General features: G+C 36.4%; 1 protein-coding gene across 6 annotated transcripts in view; it reads left to right on the top strand.

The window, feature by feature from the left end:
- The window catches only part of LOC116841985 (sodium/hydrogen exchanger 9B2), a 69,874-nt gene that overhangs the window by 35,802 nt on the left and 27,466 nt on the right, over positions 1 to 6,606 (top strand). The window lies entirely within an intron of this gene.

Raw genomic sequence — 6,606 nt, 5'->3', positions numbered from 1 at the left:
CGCGAGAATCCGTATGTGCTACTATAACAAATCTAACGTTATGGGGGTGATTATGGGATGTCGGAAAAATATTTTCAAGGTAGTGGGTGTGCTACAGAGTCAGACAAACACGCGTTGTCACCTCGGAAACGATACAGAACGAAGTAAGCATATCTGTCGTAATTTTCGAAAATAGACCTTTTCAAAGGCGAATGTTTCTTTAGAAAACCCTAAAAAACTATCCGAAATAGTGCTCTCTACGCTAACGCGAAATAACTTATAACCTACCATAACATAGCCTCCTTTCGTCCTATGCGCAGAGTAAGTACCACTGTGCATGCGCGAGAATCCGTATGTGCTACTATAACAAATCTAACGTTATGGGGGTGATTATGGGATGTCGGAAAAATATTTTCAAGGTAGTGGGTGTGCTACAGAGTCAGACAAACACGCGTTGTCACCTCGGAAACGATACAGAACGAAGTAAGCATATCTGTCGTAATTTTCGAAAATAGACCTTTTCAAAGGCGAATGTTTCTTTAGAAAACCCTAAAAAACTATCCGAAATAGTGCTCTCTACGCTAACGCGAAATAACTTATAACCTACCATAACACAGCCTACTTTCGGCAGTACTTATTCTGCGACATTACGTCGTATGTTTGATTACACAGAATTATAAATGCTTTTACGCAATGAAAGTACGTGCAAATATAAATAAAAGCATTGCTCCATATGTGACGAAAACAAACAAAAAATGTTTAATGTAAAATCTCAAGCTGTCAGTTAATATTTGCCCAATCCAAAAGTTCCGCAGCTTATACATACCGAAATTGTGGATATTCCAATCAGAAAAATTTGAAAGAACATTGCTCTACTTTCGCCTCTGCATCTGGGAGCTTAATAATATCGAAAAAGTTTGCAGAAAACAAAATCCCCTTGCCTAAGGGGATGCCGGAGCGAGCGACGAATTTAATAAGCGTCGATAACGTAGAGCAATCATCAAAAAGTAGAAAACGTTATCATCATTTACCGACGATATCGAATTTATGTACATATAGATACATATAGAATAAAGACGATCGTCAAATAGGCTAACATGATACCGCTATCATCTTTTCACAGATATTATGCAAGTATGTGTGCTACGTTGTTATTTCAATTTTTTTACACATAGACGTTACGTAAATGTCACGAATGCCAAGTTTCCGATATTCGCATTCTCTCCAAAATAGACTCTTGCTACTTTTCTGATGAATTCTTCAAACCGCTTGTGTACTGAGTGCATCAAAGAAAGAGGTTTTAGAGAAATGTTGTAGACGCAAGTGTAGTGTGCGAATAATTTTTTGAAAAATACGTTTTATTACCTATTATTTGAGTTTTCAATATAATCAGTAACGGTAATTTGAGATATTATATTCATTTCGCATTGACCAATGTTACACTTTATTTTCGCACGTAATTTTATCATATAAATTAGAGCAGTCAGTATGTTATAATTTTTGAAAAATAAAATCACTGTCACGATAGCAATAATTCCACATAGTTTTCATTTTTGAGGCAGAAAAAAATACCCTATTTCATTTATATATTTATATACTTTTATTATACAAAAGTATTTTTAATTTGGTCAAGTCAACACAAAGTAAAATTTGTTGGGAAATGTCGTTGACGTGATACCGAATACCTTTGCAAAACTATTGTTTCGTACTGATTCGACAAAATTAAAAACCTTTTTGCCTGGTGAAAGTACGTGCGAAAACGAAACGGAGCATTCATCAATATGAGACGGAAACGATAAGGAACAGTTACTATCACGACATCGAATCTTTCTGCAAAGACTACTTTCTATCTTCGTCAAATAAAAAACTCTTTTACATGATGAAAGTACGCGTGAAAATAAAGCAGAGTATCCCACGTGATCCAGGAGACGACGCAGAGCGAAATAGTCAAATTTCACGTCATTTTCGAAAATACATCTTTGCAAACGCGAAAATTACTTAAAAAAACTATAAGATATTATCCCAGAATATGTCCTAAATGTTAACACTATATGATCTAAATAACCTGCAATATGATCGATTTTCGGCCCATGTGCGAGAGTTCGACGTTCCTAAGACGCTACGTTGGATCCAACGTTATGAACGCGGCTTTGGGCTATTGGACAATTATTTTCAAGATTATGGGCGTGTTACTGACGGAGTAGAGTAACATTAACACACATTATGATCCGGGAGACGATGCAGAGCGAAATACGCACACGTGATGTTATTTTCGAAAATACATATTTGCAAACGCGAAAATTACATTAAAGAACTTACTGTAAAAAATATCCCAGAATATGCTCTAGAAGCTAACACTATATGACCTAAATAACCTGTAGTAACATGACCGACTTTCGGCTCATGCCCAAGAATCCGAATTTCCTACAACGTTAAGTTGAATCCAACGTTATGAACGCAAATTTGGGATATAAGAAAATTATTTTCAAGATTCTGGCCGTTTCTGGTGTACTGAGGGAGTAGAGTGAAATTAACACACATTGTGATCCGGGAGACGATGCAGAGCTATATAGTCCAATTTCACATAATTTTCGAAAATAAACCTTTTCAAGCGCGAATATTACTTTAAAAAACCCTTAAATACTATTCCAGAATGCTCTACATGCTAACGCGACATGACCTAACCTGCAGTAACAAGACTGACTTTCGGCCTATGCACAGTATAGGTACCATTGCATTTGCGCGAGAATCCGAATATGTAAATACTGCTACGATGAATCTAACGTTATGGGTGCGATTTTAGAATATTGGGAAATTATTTTCAACATTCTGGGCATGTTACTGAGAGAGTAGAGTGACATTAAGGCACATTGTCGTCCAAGAGACAATGTAGAACGAAATACGCACACTTCACGTCATTTTCGAAAATACACCTTTGCAAACGCGAAAATTTCTTTAAGAAAGTTTAAAAAATTATGCTTGGCTTAACTAACTCGACTTAATAATTTTGCGGAAACACAAAATTCTTCGGATCGAATCTCGGCTTAATAATTTAGAGGAAACACAAAATACTTTGATTGAATCTCTGCTTAATGGTTTAGTAGAATCTCAAAACATTCGACTCCCAATCTCAACTTAATAATTTAGCGGAAAATCGAAATATTTTGGTTCGAGCCTCGGCTTAATAATTCAATTTGTTGTCTTTCATTTGTCGAAATTTAATTTGTCGTCTTGTCAACAAAAAACGCGTATGCATAAGCAAATATCTCCGAAGAGACAGTATATAATATTATGTCGTATATAATACGACATAACAAGTTATAAAGTATATTAACGAAATAGTACATATACAGCATACATTGGATATATATAAAACATATATAGAGCATAAAAAAGCATATAAGCATAAAAGCATATATAATATATATAGAGCATATAAATATGACATGTTAAAATATATCACTTTAATGTATTATCAAGAAATAATCCGACGAGAAAAAAGCCTGCCGAATCAAAATTTCAATTGGCCATTGTTATGCAAGAATGATCCAATTCAAAAAATTATAAGCTTTTATCAACGGATACTCCATTCACATCTTTTTAATCTAAACAAAAAAATTTAAATATAGATGCTTATAGATTATTTTTTGCCAGTCGCGTCTTTTTGCACATTTTTCTAAAGATTGAGCTAGTCAGTACTGTTAAAGAAATGGAAATGCTTGATTCGTTGAACTATTGCGAAAATCTCAGAGCTAAATTCTTTGGTTGGATCATTCTTACGTAACTCCAGCGAATTGCAAATTCCAACTCTTACTTTACATCCTGTCGGACCCAATGCGATTTACGTCTACGTGCATGCAATCTACGTAAAGTGACGCTTTGTATCTACTATATGAGCGTCTAAATTGAGCGCTCACCATTGCGCGTCGTCCCACGGTGTCCAGGGTCCACCAGCCATCCTGTCATTGCATCTGACACTGCAATGATCCTCGCGTCCCACGTCGCCTGTAATTCACTCCCGACCGCGGTAAACTAACGGAGATTTCACGAAAAATCCCGTCTCTCTTAGGGGATACACTCCGAGTTGCAAATGAAATATCACTGCGTCTTCGAAGAAATGTCGGCCTTTTGAATAAACGACGAGTATGTGCAACGAATTCAGCAACGGTCCGATCGAGTTGTAATGTATCGCTTTGATACACGCGCGACGCGAAGAAAAGGAATCCGCGAGCGAAGGGAATCGAAGGCCGATCTCGCGAAATCTTTCGATGCGTGAGCGAAGTAATCTGTGCGAGATTCTCACGCGAAATAAATACGACGCGAAATATCCCTAATATGACGTTTCGATGGTGCAGCGTAGTAGGCTGCCATACAGCTCCGCAATACTTTTGCGAAGACAATTCCGCAATATTTTTGCGGATAGCAGCTCCGCAATATTTTTGCGAAGACAATTCCGCAATGCTTTTGCTCCGCAGTATTTCTGCGAAATTCGCTCTCGACTCTTCCGTAAATACGAACCGATTAAATTCGCAAATTTATCAAAACATATAATCGAAAACGCGAGCGTGAATGAAAAACCAAGAACTATGAAAATTGCGACGATAGAAATAAAAATTCTATCCAATAGTCACGCGAAAAAAAATATTACTGCGTGAAGCGCCTGTTTTATTCGATGGAACTCGTCGCGCGCCGCATAAATAAACAAACAACTGCTCGTATACGATTTGTACACATCGCGTTTTTCGCAAGGGATCAACGCTCACTAACATTATCTATTGCGCGTTAGGAAATTCTAAGTAAAAAATTGAAACCTGAAAATTTTCCGACGATCATGAAATTAATTTCGCGAGCAGTTTAAGTAGTCACGTTAGATCGTTTCGCGCAGGCACCGCACGATATCGAATTTTATTTAATGATGAATTATGTACTTTACGAAATGTAATCGCGACGCAAGCTCACGCGAGAGAGAAAAGTGAAAAAATTAACGGCCGACGTAAGATTTATCGAGGTAGGTAATATGATTGCGCATTTTTTGTAGCGCAATCTCTGTAGCGCAATCTCTGCGCATTGACGCACTGATCGAGACACTTGAAAGATCGCATTCAATAAAATTGAATAATTTTACAAAATTTTGAATTCAGAACATATACTCGATACTTTAATAGCAATTGGGATAAAAATACTTAAATATTTGCCAAATTTATATAAAAATGCATCATTATTTATTATATAATGCATTAATTATTTGCTGCATTAATATTATTATTTGTAAAAGCAATCTTTCAAATGTTTGGAGCAATGTGCTTTATTGGACGGCACATACACACACTACACCACAGCAAAGTAAATCGCACTGATTTATAAACATGCATTACATGAAAAACTTTTTGTCTTTTTATTACTAATTAATTTTCTTATTTGACTCACCGGTCCGCCGATCAGGGCAGCTACGTTCTGCTTTCGTTTCTGGAACAGAAAAATGTTTCGCCGATTAGATTCGTGCATTGATGTAGGTTTGAGTAAAAAAGTATGAAATATTTAAAAAAAATAAGCGCGCGATATTTTTCACGCTGGGAGAGTTTTTCGAAATGCATTCACATTTAGAATATTCCATTTTCCTTTTTCTCGATGTTTTACAAAAATTTTTTAATAAAAACAAATCAACATTTTTCAAGTGGTGATGTTCAGGAAAAATTCTCCTCGCGTGTAATTACAATTTAACGCAATCTTTGACTCGGTTCAAATTATCTCGATTTCGAGCAACAAAATTATCAATCTTTGGATTTCTAATGACTAATTAAGAAAACTAACCTTCGAGCTAACCCCGCTTGGCCCGAGCCGAATCCTCCGGCGCGGCATCCCTCAGGCATCGCATCCTCTAGAGCCACGTGACTGCGTCTTCTCTATTAGATCTCTGTAACAGAAATTTAATTTAAGTTAGTAATAATTAGCAATTTAATAAATTAATATTAACTAGGTACACATGACAGTAAGACGAAAAAAATAAATTGTCGTAACGGCACGTTCAAGTTCCTTCCCAATACGCAATAAAAAATAATTAAACGATAGCCGAATAAATAAATAATAAATACCCGATTAATTAATAGATAATGATAATAATGTCTGATCGACAACCGTATAATAATATCCGTATAATAATGGTATCAATTAATTACACACAGAATTGTTCGATCAAATATTATCATCATCCGTTTATTACTTGAGTATTATTCGAATACTCTATTCCTCGAAGTATACAACCGAATAAAAAATAATACTTAAGTAATAAATGGACAATGATAATATTTGATCGGCAGTAAGGAACTCAATCGTGACGTTTCTCTATGTAACAAGTAAAAAAATAAATAAAACGTGATAATTACCTGCTGCAGTAAAGACCGCAACACCTGCTCACGTGTATAAATACGCGTCTCAACTCGTGTTAATTATCGACTTAATTGTGGCGAAGTTAAAATGCGATTAAAAATTGGTGTGAAATAGTTTAGAAAATAACAGCTCCGCGACGCGCTTACCTCGGCGGCTGATAACGTTGTGGCGTGACTCCCGAGCACGTGCCCGCGCACGCGTGTTTACTTGGCCGGCCGCGCGTCTTCCCCCCCCCCCCCC

Source organism: Odontomachus brunneus, unplaced genomic scaffold, assembly GCF_010583005.1.
Source record: "Odontomachus brunneus isolate Ranch 3 - 2012 unplaced genomic scaffold, Obru_v1 Obru_scaffold_019, whole genome shotgun sequence".
In the NCBI taxonomy this organism is placed as follows: Eukaryota; Metazoa; Arthropoda; class Insecta; order Hymenoptera; family Formicidae; genus Odontomachus; species Odontomachus brunneus.
The sequence above is the reverse complement of the archived record's forward strand: the minus strand, read 5'-3'. Positions and strand labels throughout refer to the sequence as shown.